This window comes from Triturus cristatus, chromosome 5_1 (genome assembly GCF_964204655.1).
Source record: "Triturus cristatus chromosome 5_1, aTriCri1.1, whole genome shotgun sequence".
NCBI classification, from domain to species: Eukaryota; Metazoa; Chordata; class Amphibia; order Caudata; family Salamandridae; genus Triturus; species Triturus cristatus.
Genome location: NC_140587.1, coordinates 87,294,522 through 87,308,164, shown reverse-complemented (window position 1 = coordinate 87,308,164; position 13,643 = coordinate 87,294,522).

Below are 13,643 nucleotides of genomic sequence, written 5' to 3'. Positions count from 1 at the left end.
TCAATAGACCATCGGTGTATGTTGACGTGTATATGTCTGTGCTCTGCATACTCCGGCACATCCCTTCAACACTTTGCATTGTATACTTTTATAATAGAGAATCACTTGCCACCTTTGCACATACTTTGCTCCCATCTCTCCATGCATTCTGCATTGTGTGGCAGAGGTGCCATGCCATGTTTGGTTTGTGTACATGGCTAGCCATGGTTCCCACAGTAAGTAGTGTTGTTGTGTCTGCTAGGTGTACATGTTGTTTGTCATGTTGTTTGTGATTATATAAGGTACCGCGTTTATTCACGAGCAGTGTTTTCTCCCATTTATATATCGCTGACTTAAAGAGGATACCCAAGTTTTTCTCACAGGTGAAAAGTGGGACCACAATGGCAATCATTCATTACTATGCAAGAATGTCCAACTGCAAGACACTTCTAAGCTTACAGCCCCCAATCATGCATGCTTTCTTAAATGCATGCCAACTCCCACAATCAGACCAACATTCACACAGCTGTCTAATGGCAGTTATCTGCTTCTTAATAACATGGACTGCTATGCAATGTGTGCTGGCATACCGTATGTCCTTACAGTTTCAAACCGGATAACTTCCTTTGGCAATCTCTATTCCCACCCACACAAAGTAACTCCCAAACTTGAACTTGGCCTTCAATACCTACTTTGAAAACAGATTTTATTAAAAGGAGCAAACTGAAAGTGATTTTGTTTCAAACAGAAGTGTCCCTCACTTCTCCAAAAGTAAGTTATCGACTGCAGATACACAAACTTCAAATGAAATACACTCCCTTTTAAATACAAACCTCCCATTACACTTTGTGAATTGTTACACAATTTTCAACACATCTGACATTTAAGGTCTGGCACACTTTTTTAACATTGTCTCCTCTGGCCTTCTCACAGGCTTTCAAACTGTTTTTAGTCTAATACCAGACTTCATTCATTCGATCATCTCTGGAAAACAGCCCATAATTTTCGCTCTGTTTGCGGCCATCCTACTACTATTTTAGCTTGTTAAAAATGGCTACGCTCCCTGTGGTAACAAGCATGTCGGACAGAATACGCCTCTGCCCGAAGCTACATCAATACCGTGAAAAAATGGAACAACTTTTCGGCTGCCTGCCTCTATCTATTACGTTAGCCAGCTACAACATTACATTTATTTACACATATACAATCTGCGTGCAACCATCTTTTTATTGCAAAACTTGCCCAATTGACTGGAGAATGGATCTATGCCTTGCCAGCATCCCAGCAAACGCTCCCAACATCCAGCTGGTAATGGAGTATCTTGAAAACCAAAAACTTGATTGTTCGGGCAGTGGAGCAATGGCGGATGCAACGCAAAAAGGTCTCCTGGCGGAATGGGATTTCTCCGCAGCCGCGAAAGATCTCCTGCAACGTGTGACCTTTGACAACATCGCAGATTGCCTGCCAATTCGAATTGCCGCTCCAACATTCGAGGAAAATTACTGTCCCTTCGAGGATATGAATTGGATCGCTTCGCTATTCTCACACGATGGCAACAATCGCCTCTTGGAACATTACGCCTCTCAAGCAGCTGAAGAACTTCCGGACTGCAATCTCCAAGACTTGTAGGAAATTCACTTTATTCTTGGATTGATTTTTTCCAACTTTTTTGACTTTTTCCTATTAAATTTTTTAATACACTTCAATTGAACTATTTTCATATAATAACTTTCTAAGTATTCTTAGGCATTCAAACTCTGTTTTCATTATTGACCCTTACCTCTCCACACTAACCAGGGATGGATGATTTATGGCCTATGCAAATATGCTATTTACTTGCTAAATTAGCCTAAACCCGACATCCATTTTGAAACCATATCTATACTTTGTACACACGTCTCTCTGCCTGCCTCTTATCCACAAAGCCCTTTCACACAAATTAGCTCATCCTTAGCCTCTGCTCACGAACTGGCGATCAAGATCAAAAAACACGGCATTGTTTAGGAATTGGTTGGCACACTGTGGTAATCGTATCCTACTTTTATTTTCATTCTACAATTTATAGTCATTCATGTCTAATAGGTATTGTTTATGTCACATGGAACTGTAACATGTAATGTGGAATTGACTGATGCAGAAGCTTAGCATTGAATACAGCAGAAGTGGTTGGAGTTTGCCTCAGCTGGATGCCTTAGCTCTTGCACCAGTGGTTCCAAATATACTTTTTATATAACTTGCAGACTCCATCACTTTATCCCACTCAGCCACTTTCTTAAACACACCTGATTTCACCATTTGTCTTCTGTAGTATTGCAACATTTTGCATTATATTCTTCATGATTATTTCTTTATTCCAGCTAGCTAAAACACTCCATTCGAGTCTTCAGACCGGTAGGGGTGAGTAGTTTGCTTCCCACTCCTGCTATAGTCTAAACCCATACTAACACCACTTGCACAGCTATGCTACAGCGGCCAGTATGCTACAGCGCCAGGAGCACATCAGTTTACAGCAATCAGCTTACGGTTTCATACCCGAGTGTACTGGCACCTCACCTCAGCACCATCTCACTCTGGTCAAAACAGTACTTTCACTCCGCCAGGGGTGAATACTTCACTTCACACTCCCTGTATAGCACACCCTAACCATTCCACAGAGCTCACACCGCTATACTGTAAACCCATACTACCACCACTTGCACAGCTATGCTACAGCGGCCAGTATCCTACAGTGCCCAGAGCACATCAGTTTACAGCAATCAGCTTTCATCGCTGAGTGTACCGGCACCTCACATCAGCACCATCTCACTCTGGACAAAACCGCACTTTCACACCGGTGGGGTGAACACATAGCTTCACACTCCCTGTGTAGCACACCCTAACCACCCCACAGACCTCACAGCGCTCCTACCCTCCTCTTTCCTACTCTTTTTGCCCTTTTTTCCCCTTACTCACTTCAACCTAATCAAAAAATGGCAGCCAACACTTCCTAGTTGCAACTGCTCGCACCGCTCGCAGCCAATAAGCAGCAAGCTCGTGCTCGTAATGCCTCAGCCACTCAAAAGGCAGAATTCCCAAATTTTGATATTTGTAAATTTAGATATTTCTCCAAAACTACTGAATGGATTTACAACAAATAAACAAATGTGTGCTTTCTAGACCACGACCCTTCTCCCTGCTAAATTTGGGGAAATTCCGTTCACCCGTTCGACCTGTAGCCTTGTCTAAAGTTTCCTATGGACATTAATATGGAGAAAACACGTTTTGGGACCCCCCTTTTTTCACGGCACCCCCTTGATGAATCACCCCCAAACTTTTAGCATAGGAGCTGATATGAACAAAGAATTAGTTTGGAAAATTTCATGACGATTCATCTAACGACGCCAAAGTTATAAGCAAAACAATAAATGCTCTTCCTATGGAAACTTGGTCCTAACTATAACTACCTACTGGCGACTGCCAGTAGGTTATTTATGTATATATATATATATATATATATATATATATATATATAGATATCCTTAGTTGCTGCGCTTGGCAATTCACCTTCCAGCGGTGTCGGTGCCTGCTACGGCGGCAGCAGCTGTCATAAATTCCTTTACACCACGTATTCTCCTCCAGAAAAAACAAAGCGGCACAGCGGGAGACTTGCACAATGCTTTATTGTGCACCAAGACAATACGTTTCGGTGTTAGCCTTTTTCGAGTAAAGTTACATGTGTAAATTCCTTTAGAAATGCAACCCATGATACAGGGAAAGTGAGGAAATACTTTGTGCATTGCTCTGTATTATTTTAAATAACTAAGATTATTCCTCGTTATTGTTACAAACATTCATCATTGATTAGGCCGCCCTGGCTGGCACTTGGCCTCTAAGCTGAGATACCAGGCTGACCATCATCAGATGGACCACATAATTGATTCTCATGGCGGGGGTCATTTGTCTCCTCAGGCAATTGCAGATCAATTCAGACTCTTCTACTCTGATATGTACACCACCCGGTATGGGATGGATGACGCGGTGCTGGATGCATATCTCTCAGACATAGGGAATATCTAAGTCAGCCCATAGACGAAACTGATGTGAGGGAAGCAATTCTCTCTCTCCTGAATAACAAGGTCCCCGGGCCTGATGGCCTAACAGCAGAATTGTATAAAACATATGTGGATCTCCTTGTGCCCCATCTACTAGAAGTCTATGCGAAAGCGTATGAGACCGGGATACTTCCCCTGTGGTACTGTAAATTTCGGAACCATGTTGGAGGCATGGTCCTACCATGCCGATTTTGGTATCAGCGAACCGCAAATGAGTAATGCGGTATGTATGAGTGTTTTCGTCATGTTTCACCGATGAATTCACCGTGTATACGATACTACATATCGAACCCTCGGGTTCCAATTTAGAACGGTAACCATTCTGTGGTTGCCCTCACATAGGCTGCATTAAGGCCATGCCTAGGCCTAAAGGACACGTACACCTTCTGATGACTTCTTTGTGACCTGTGCAAACTGACTCCACTGACCGAGGTCAGTCCTGTCCGGCCGGTTCCTTTTACAGCGGCCAAATGGGATTAGCATCAGGGCGCGACACATCATAAAGTCATTCATCCCACACGAACCCTGACTAATCTCTTTCACACCTGACTCTGTTTCCTACTTTATGGCTTGCTTTACGAGGAGGAGGTGCCCGTTTTTATTGGGGTCTGCTGATATCTGATGAAGGTTCTGAGCCTCGCTGGGTAAATAATTGTGGGCTGACCGAGCTGAAATGTGGGATTATCATCATGACTTTGCTGTTTCTTTGAAGCGAAAATATGTGAATGACCACTTGTAAAATAGGGGCGGTGTTGCCCAGAGCGTAATATTTTGTATATAAGAAAAGACTGGTTTTTGGTTTGGAGCAGTCTCCTGAGAACATACACCGTGCTGTACTTCTCGGATACCTGTGATTGGTCTGCAGCCAATAAATACGATCTTTGACTTCACCTAGAAGACTCTGTGTTTCTGTAGTCTGAAACAGGAAGAACTCGAAGTCTTCGGGTGTGTCCCCTGGCACCGCTGGGTTGGTTCCGAAAAACCCAGTACTTCACCCCTCTCTCTAAGACAAGCCCTAATTATTACCCTCTCGGATCGATTTGACATTAAAAGAGGCAAGAGACAGGGTTGCCCCCTTTCCCCTCTTCTTTTTGCCCTCGTCTTAGAACCATTGGCCTGTAAAATCCACCAATGTCACAGAGCTGATGCTCTTAATTTTAACCATAGTCCAGTAGGAATTTCCATGTACGCAGATGACATGGTCCTCTTTATCCGTGATACACAACAGTATCTATCCCCAGTCATCAACGAATATATTAAATTTAGCCTCTTTTCTGGACTATAGATTAATTGGGAGAAATCGGTCATTATCCCGCTAACATTAGTCACTACTCTGCCTCAGCTGGAATACCCGTTGTTGTGGACCGAAGATGCGGTTAAATATCTGGGCGCCTGGGTACACCGGGACCCCGACGTTGTGCTCAAAGAGAATTATGGCTCGGCCTATAGCAATCTAGTCCAGCAAGTGGACAAGTGGTCTCATCTCCCATTGTCGCTGGCAGATCGTATAGCAATAATTAAAATGGTCATCCTTCCGAGGTTTCTATATCTCTTTAGTAACATCCAGATCAAACTCACTAAACATTTTTTCAAAACGGTGCAAACCCAACTTCTGAGATTAGTATGGGGTGACAAGCTGCCCAGAATCAGTTGGCACACTTTAACACTTACATATGACAAAGGGGATTTCACTGCTCCAGACTTTTATGTGTACTATTTGTGCGCAAAGGACCAATATGCTTACTACTGGTACCGAACACACAACTTCATACCTCATGTTGCAGTTGAAAGTGGGGATGCACACCCGGTTTCCCTTGTGAGCGTCCTCACACACACTCATAGACGTACGCCTCGCTCTGAGATCAATACCATCGACACTACTATTGCAGCCTGGCAGGCGAATGGGAAAAGATCGCATAAACTCCCGCTATATGCACCTGCCCTACACCTAGCTGGCCATGCGGCATTAACTGTTACTCAAGAACATGGGCCCATTAAAGCTCCAAAAGAGGCTGGCATCACTCATATGAGCGACCTGTTTGCTGCGGGTACTTATGTCACCAGGGACGACATGGCTTACATTCAGAATCCTAATCCACTCTTCCAATGCACTTGCCATTGCCTAAAGCGTGCTCTCAGATATCACTGTCCTGTCTTCCCCGCTGAACCCGCCACACTACAATCACTTCAATTGCTGTCAATTGCCCAAACCAGGAAAAATCTAATTACCAAACTATACAAGGCAGTACAAGAAGAGGCGATACATAAGCCAGACAATGGTCTGGAGCACTGGAATGCTATGTTAAATCCCCAATTCTCCCGAAGGAGTGGGAACAGATTTGCGCATTAACAGGTCGCCTTACACCTAATGGCAACCTCCTCATCATTAATTTTAAATGTATCCATCAAATGTACCATACCCTGGTTAAATTGCATAAATGGGCCTCAGAGACTCTAATCATTGTAGGCGCTGCGGACTACCTGAGGCGGATTTCCTCCATCTTGCATGGCAGTGTGCACTAGTGCATACATACTGGGAAGGGGTGACTGCACGTATACACTCTATGACAGGAATCGCTCTACAATGTACGCCTTTGGAGTGCCTCCTTGGCTATGTTCCGCAGCTGAAAGGTATCCTGGGCAGGTTTGTTAGGGTGGCCCTCTTGCTCGCCAAAAGGCGGATCATGTTCACTTGGGAAAGTAAATTTGCTCTGAAAATCGATGTATGGCTTAAAGACTTAGCGTATTGCCGTGAACAGCTGGAGTTGTATGCTGAGGAACTGCCTGGGTCCAGACCCAAGGACATCTGGGCACCATTAAGAGACTATTTACTACTGCGGACTGATAAGGATGCTGGGTGAACTGATTGGCTATCTGTAATGTTGGGTTCTTATATCACCTGGATTGAATGGAATGCATTATTGAGCTAGGACATCCTTTGTATGTATTGTAACATCTGATCGCAAACTGTACCTCTGATGTGGTTTTGTTATTATGTCCGTTGTACCCATTTAAGCGGCAGCATATACATGTGCTTTGAAACTTCAATAAAAATAAATCATCATTGATTACAATAAATATTATAAAACCGTTTTTACATTGTGGCCATTTGATTATTTGTTGTTGGCAATTCATTTTTGTTTAACAATGTTGTTATCACAGTGGTCAATAAAGTTACTTGATCAGAACCTTTGGAAAAGCAGGGAGCCGCGCAATGGCTTATAACTCAGAGCAGCGTGTTCACGGTAGCATGGTAGCAGAAAGCAATAAAGTTGAAATCAGGCGCGCAACACCCATTGGACTCACAGGGCTTCAGCCCCCCCCCCCCGTCGTGTGTGGCAGCCCGGGATGAGACAGCTTCCCGGCGCACACACAGCTGCACCCGAGCACTTCACAGGTCTTTAAAAGACCATTTGCATGTTAATGAGGCCTCACTGTTGTTTCACCCCTTCTAAGAGCCCCTGCAGCTCCACTCTGCCTATGGCTTAAAAGATTCAGCCCCCCCCCCGAAATTTTTTCTTAGCCCCCCCCCCCCCCCGAAATTTGGCTCTAGTTGCGCCTCTGGTTAAAATCATACAGCTTTCAATCTATGCAAGCATGATAAGCATCAGAGACATATTAACTCTAAATTTTAAACAAAAAAAGTACCTGATGGAAGCGACTTTCTCCATCAAAGAAGGCTATTATTCATGCATAACGGAGGATTCTAGCGGTCTCTGTTTAAAAACGGAACTGCTGTCAATATGTCTTATATTAATATTTTCACTACACGGATGTGCGCGTAAAACTTAAAGCGCATACCTGAGCAGACGAGGCAATTAGGCCTTACTCTTGTTCCGCAAAGATTGTGAATAAGAGCCTTCTTGATGGAGAAAGTCGCTTCCATCAGGTACCTTTTTGGTTTAAAAATTAGAGAATGTACATTTAGGTTTGAGAATAGGAGAGCACAAAGGCATTTATATTTTGTGTTATTTATGTTGTAGATTACAACAGTATACATAATTCAGAAGCCCTGATGAGAGTCCCTGGAGTTTCACCGGGTCTTAAAACGCGTCAGCAGTTTGAGTAACACTGAGGAATTGTGATTTGTTTTCTTATGTGCAGTATTGAGGGAAATGCAATGACATGTTAACCCCTATTGGTGTGCATAAATTGTTGCCAGTGTTAGACAATCCTCTTGTACGATGAAATAATATGAAAGGAGATGTAGTTTTTTTTTATTGAAATTGGTGTATGACTTTACATATATTTTTGTTGTATGTAATTCTGTGTTAAGCACATGTATGTTGTTTTGACTTTTTCTACTGTATGTGTTTCTGAAATGAAGAAGTGTTGATCTCTTTTCACACATTTATGAATTTGCAAAAAGATACAAATTCATATATGAAAAAGGTTACATAAATAACCAGATCAAATTAAAATGTCTACATTTGATCGTTGCTGCAAATAGGTAGCTTGAAAGGTAAAAGGCAGCCGGGTTCTCACTCTTTATACTATGTATTATGGCCCTACCTGGCGTCTGTTCTTTGGGCCCAACCCCCCTTGTTGCTAACTTTTAGAAAGTTGGCATTTTCTTGTCCTAAACCTTTGGTGCCTGCAGCCTGTATTCTTGGTGTCATAACTATGTGTATTTGGCAGTTGACCTTTGTGTATTCATTCTGGACAGTCATACAAAGGGGAACTAGGTGTTGTCAAGATGGGCCATCTTGTCAGGATGAAAGGGGCAGAGTGGTCACCTATCACACTTGCATTTCAAAGTGGTCATGTCTATTGTGACCTCAGACCCCTCTGATCTAGGCAGGGAAAGGAAGGAAATTCCAAATCATGATGAGGGGGGAGTTTAGAAGCTTGTCCCACTTCAAAGCTGGCACTTGAAATAAATATTGGACTCGCAAACCAACTTTTAAGTACAATCCTGAACCTGTGAATACTACAGAAGAAGGACTGCCCTGCTGCCAGAGCCTTGCTTTCTGTCTTGGCAGGAAAACTTAACCTGCTCCCTTCATCCCAGGCTACTTGAAGTGTCTCCAAGGGTCATCTGACTGACCTCCTATTCAGAGCGACAGGGACATAACAAGCTCAACATGCCTCCCAGCAACTGCCCAGGTTACCTACTGCAACTGGATTTGCCTTGACTTGCAGCTGGACAGCCTGAGCCCTGCTGGTCTCTGCAAGAGTGAATCCCTGATTAATAGAGGTTCCTTCCCAGGTCCGGGGCCCTGGGTTGGCATTAGAGTGCACTCAAATGAGAAATTCTTATGTTTCGGGCTCTTCACAATCATGAATGGGCCCATTTGTGACAAGACCTTGCTGCCTGCACCAACTGCGAATGCAAAGCTCTAGTAAATCTCATTCTATATGCTTCAGCGACCACCAGGGATGACAGGCAATGTGAGATCTGCATTTATCAATACAGCATCTATAGGCCATTGTGACTGCCAACGTGAAGCTCCAGCAGAGAATGTCTGCCACGCCCAACTGGATCTTTGTGCTACAGTAATGATCATCCCTGATGACTGGCCTGCTGTTCGCACTACAGCAAAGATTATACGCAATATTACCCCTGCTCCTTGTGGCCTCCTCCACTGTGAACTGGATTCTTTGCAATTGACTATGAGGATGCAACTCTTCCAGCTGGACTAACCTGATCCCTATATCCAGCCTTTGCTCCTTCACAGTGGGCCTAAACTTGTGATTTTCTTGCATGATCAGATAACCACGAGTTGTGCTTCATACTTTTAGATGCTATACTTACCTTAAATCTTCGAATTTGCATATTTCCGGTTATACTGATTGGATTTTTGTAATTTTGGTGTCAAATTATTTATTACATTTTACTCATGCCAGATCCAGAGCAGGCATCAGCATCTTTGCCCACAACCTGTCCACAATAGAACAGGCAGACAGGAAAGTAGAAAGGTAGTTCAAGCTGGAGATGGCCAAAATAAAAATATAGCAGAAGAAGCTAAATCTGTAGGAACAGACTGGCTCATGAGAGCTGGACTTAAAGCTAAGCAAGCATTTGAGTCCAGCAGCTATGGTGATACCCAAGTACACTAGAGTCCCGTGAAGACAGACGGATCCACATTACCAAGGACCTGGTGCCTAACTTATTGTCTGTGATGACATAGATAAGTGGTTTGGGTCCTGTAAGCTGGCCCTAGAAATAAACATAGTCCTTGAGGAGCCAGTCGCTGGAGGCACATTCCCAGAGAAGGGATGGATTCACTGTTAGCCCTAGAGATAGGGGGCAGGATGAGGCATACCTTCATGAAAGAAATGTTTACCAGGGAATATGGTCTTACCAGGCCTGGGTGAAAATTCTGTTCCGCTCACGGAAATTGCGATAATTTGACATTTTCGTGTTTCGCGGAGAGCGTGAAAATTTGAAAATTTCAGCAATCCGCATCTTACCGGAAATGTTTTTCTTGCTCGCGCTGTTAAAAATTACATTCTTGCGTGCGCGTGATCGCCTTACCTGAATCCCCGCATTCGCCGACCAATCCGGTCGCATTCTCCAAGAGATGTTGGACTGTTGGTAGCCATTTGCGCTGTCTCGCGAAAGTTTGCGCCCGCATTAACGTCATTCATCGTGCGATCACGTCATTCGTCGCGCGATCACGCCTTTCTTCTCGCGATCATGCATCGCGAGAGTATGAAATAATTGAGACCCCGAACACGTCATATCCAACGCGACAGGGAGCGAGTGAACGCGATCAAATCGTTTTGGACACGCCATCGACATCCGGCGGAAGTAATGTGAAGATCGAGAACTCGAACATGTAAAATTTTCAATTTGGAGAAGAATAGCAGCTCTAGCAGCATGAAACCTTCTGCAAATGATGATTTGGATGAAAACAACTCCTCAGATTGACATTTGGCTGTACTTTTTTGTGCAAGGCGTACTTTTTTTTAAAAAGGTGGGGAGAGGGAGGAAGTGCCACAGAATCTCCAACTTCCTGTTCCTGTCCAGCAGGCTCCTCCCAGTGCTTTGTCCATCTCCTGCTCATTCTGCCTTTAGATTTTGAGCTGGAAAGATCACTCTTTTTGTCTGCTGCATCATTGCAATTGGATTTGGATATTTTACAAGTAAGTGGTTGTTGTGTCTGTTTGATTGGGGGCATTGCAGTTGTTATAACTACAATTTATTTTTGGTAACTATCATTTCTTTTTTTAAAAATATTGTAGGTAGTAGTAGTCAGTAGTAGGCCCGAGCTAGTCATGGCCTCATGGGTGTGTGCATGATGAAGCAACAGTTCCTTTGGTGTTTTTTGAAGGTATTTCATTTTCAAGCATCATTTAGGGCCTGGATGGCATTGGATTGAGTTGGGAAATGTGTTTTTTTGGGGTGGGCTTTCTGTTGTTGGGCCTGGCCTTGTGGCTGGGGGCTATTTTGAAGCCTAGGCCTGCAAGCTTGTTGTCTGGCCTTGTTGTCTGCCAACAGGCCTGCTTTCATCCAGTAGGCTCAGAGCAGGTAGCCACAGAGGTATTACTCAAGTGTTTCTGTGTCGTCTGTTGAATTTAGACATCATTTAGGGCAAGGATGGCATTGGATTGAGTTGGGAAGTGTGTTTTTTTGGGGTGGGCTTTCTGATGTTGTTGGGCCTGGCCATGTGGCTGGTTGCCGTTTTGAAGCCTAGGCCTGCAAGCTTGTTGTCTGGCCTTGTTGTCTGCCAACAGGCCTGCTTTCAACTAGTAAGCTCATATCAAGTAGCCACAGCTGTATTAATCAAGTGTTTCTGTGTGGTCTGTTGAATTTAGACATCATTTAGGGCATGGATGGCATTGGATTGAGTTGGGAAGTGTGTTTTTTTGGGGTCGGCTTTCTGATGTTGTTGGGCCTGGCCATGTGGCTGGTGGCCATTTTGAAGCCTAGGCCTGCAAGCTTGTTGTCTGCCAACAGGCCTGCTTTCAACTAGTAGGCTTGGATCAAGTAGCCACAGCTGTATTAATCAAGTGTTTCTGTGTGGTCTGCTGAATTTAGACATCATTTAGGACATGGGTGGCATTGGATTGAGTTGGGAAGTGTGTTTTTTTGGGGTGGGCTTTCTGATGTTGTTGGGCTTGGCCATGTGGCTGGTGGCCATTTTGAAGCCTAGGCCTGCAAGCTTGTCTGGCCTTGTCTGCCAACAGGCCTGCTTTCATCCAGTAGGACCAGAGCGGGTAGCCACAGCTTTATTAATCAAGTGTTTCTGTGTGGTCTGTTGAATTTAGACATCATTTAGGGCATGGATGGCATTGGATTGAGTTGGGAAGTGTGTTTTTTTGGGGTGGGCTTTCTGATGTTGTTGGGCCTGGCCATGTGGCTGGTGGCCATTTTGAAGCCTAGGCCTGCACGCTTGTCTGGCCTTGTCTGCCAATAGGCCTGCTTTTCTCCAGTAGGATCAAAGCAGGTAGCCACAGCTTTATTAATCAAGTGTTTCTGTGTGGTCTGTTGAATTTAGACATCATTTAGGGCATGGATGGCATTGGATTGAGTTGGCAAGTGTGTTTTTTGGGGTGGGCTTTCTGATGTTGGTTGTCTTAAAGACATGCCTTTGTTGTGTGTGTCTGGTGTGTGTTGGCGTCCAATGCATGCACCCTGCAGACCTTTTTGGGGCCTGTGAATTTTCGTAGTTGCATTTTGTTGCATTAAAAAGGCAGAGCAGTGTGCTTTAGCATGAATCCTTTGCCTGGCTTTTATAGGCCTTTTGTCAGCTCCTGGTGTTTCCCAGGCCCCCTGCTTGTTTGTGATTTGTGAGTGTCCATGTGGATGGTGGCCTTTTTTTGTGTTGGGAGTTATTAGTGTCCTGTTTTTGCCATATAGGCCTGCATGGTTTTCCTATTGGCTTACTGGTTCCATCCATCCACCCCCTCTGGCAGCAGCAGCTCCATGAATGATGAGATGTTCAAATAATTTAATGGCAAATAGGGTCCACCCCACTTCCATTACATTTTTATTTTGGTGGTTCTTATTATCTTTCCTATCCTTCCTGAGAGTGTAGTGTGTGTACACAGTAGTATAACATAGCCCTTGTTGACAAATTCTCAGAAATGGCTAGACTACATCTTTTGTTTGCACTAGTACAGTAGTAAGTAACTGAACCACAACAACAAATGCAACATTTCACTGATGTTCTTCTCCTGGCTTATTTGCTTTTAGATGCACAAAAATCCAGAGGAGGAGGAGTCATCATCATCCCCCGTTGTACTGCCAGCCAGACAGAAGTCCTGCTTCGCATCACGTCCACGTGTGACCAGAACTTGTTGTGCATCTGCATCCTGCCTGATATCTGAAGAAGATGGCCCCAAAGACAGATACCAGGTCCAGTACCAAGAAAGTTGCCGGTGAGAAGAAGGAACAGAAAAAGGAAGTGCCATTAACCACGACTGGTGGTGTGCCGGCAAATGTTTTTTTTGGCACCAAAAAAGTTACGCCTGCAGCAGCGTTGTCCGGGAACCAAGCTGGGAGCAGCACCTCAGCACCAGCAGTCCAACCACACCAACCTAGGCCCAAGCCCTTGAGTGCCGCAGAGGTAGCTAGTCTACTAACGAGCAGCGATGTTGAAATGTCATTATCACAAAGTAGTACAC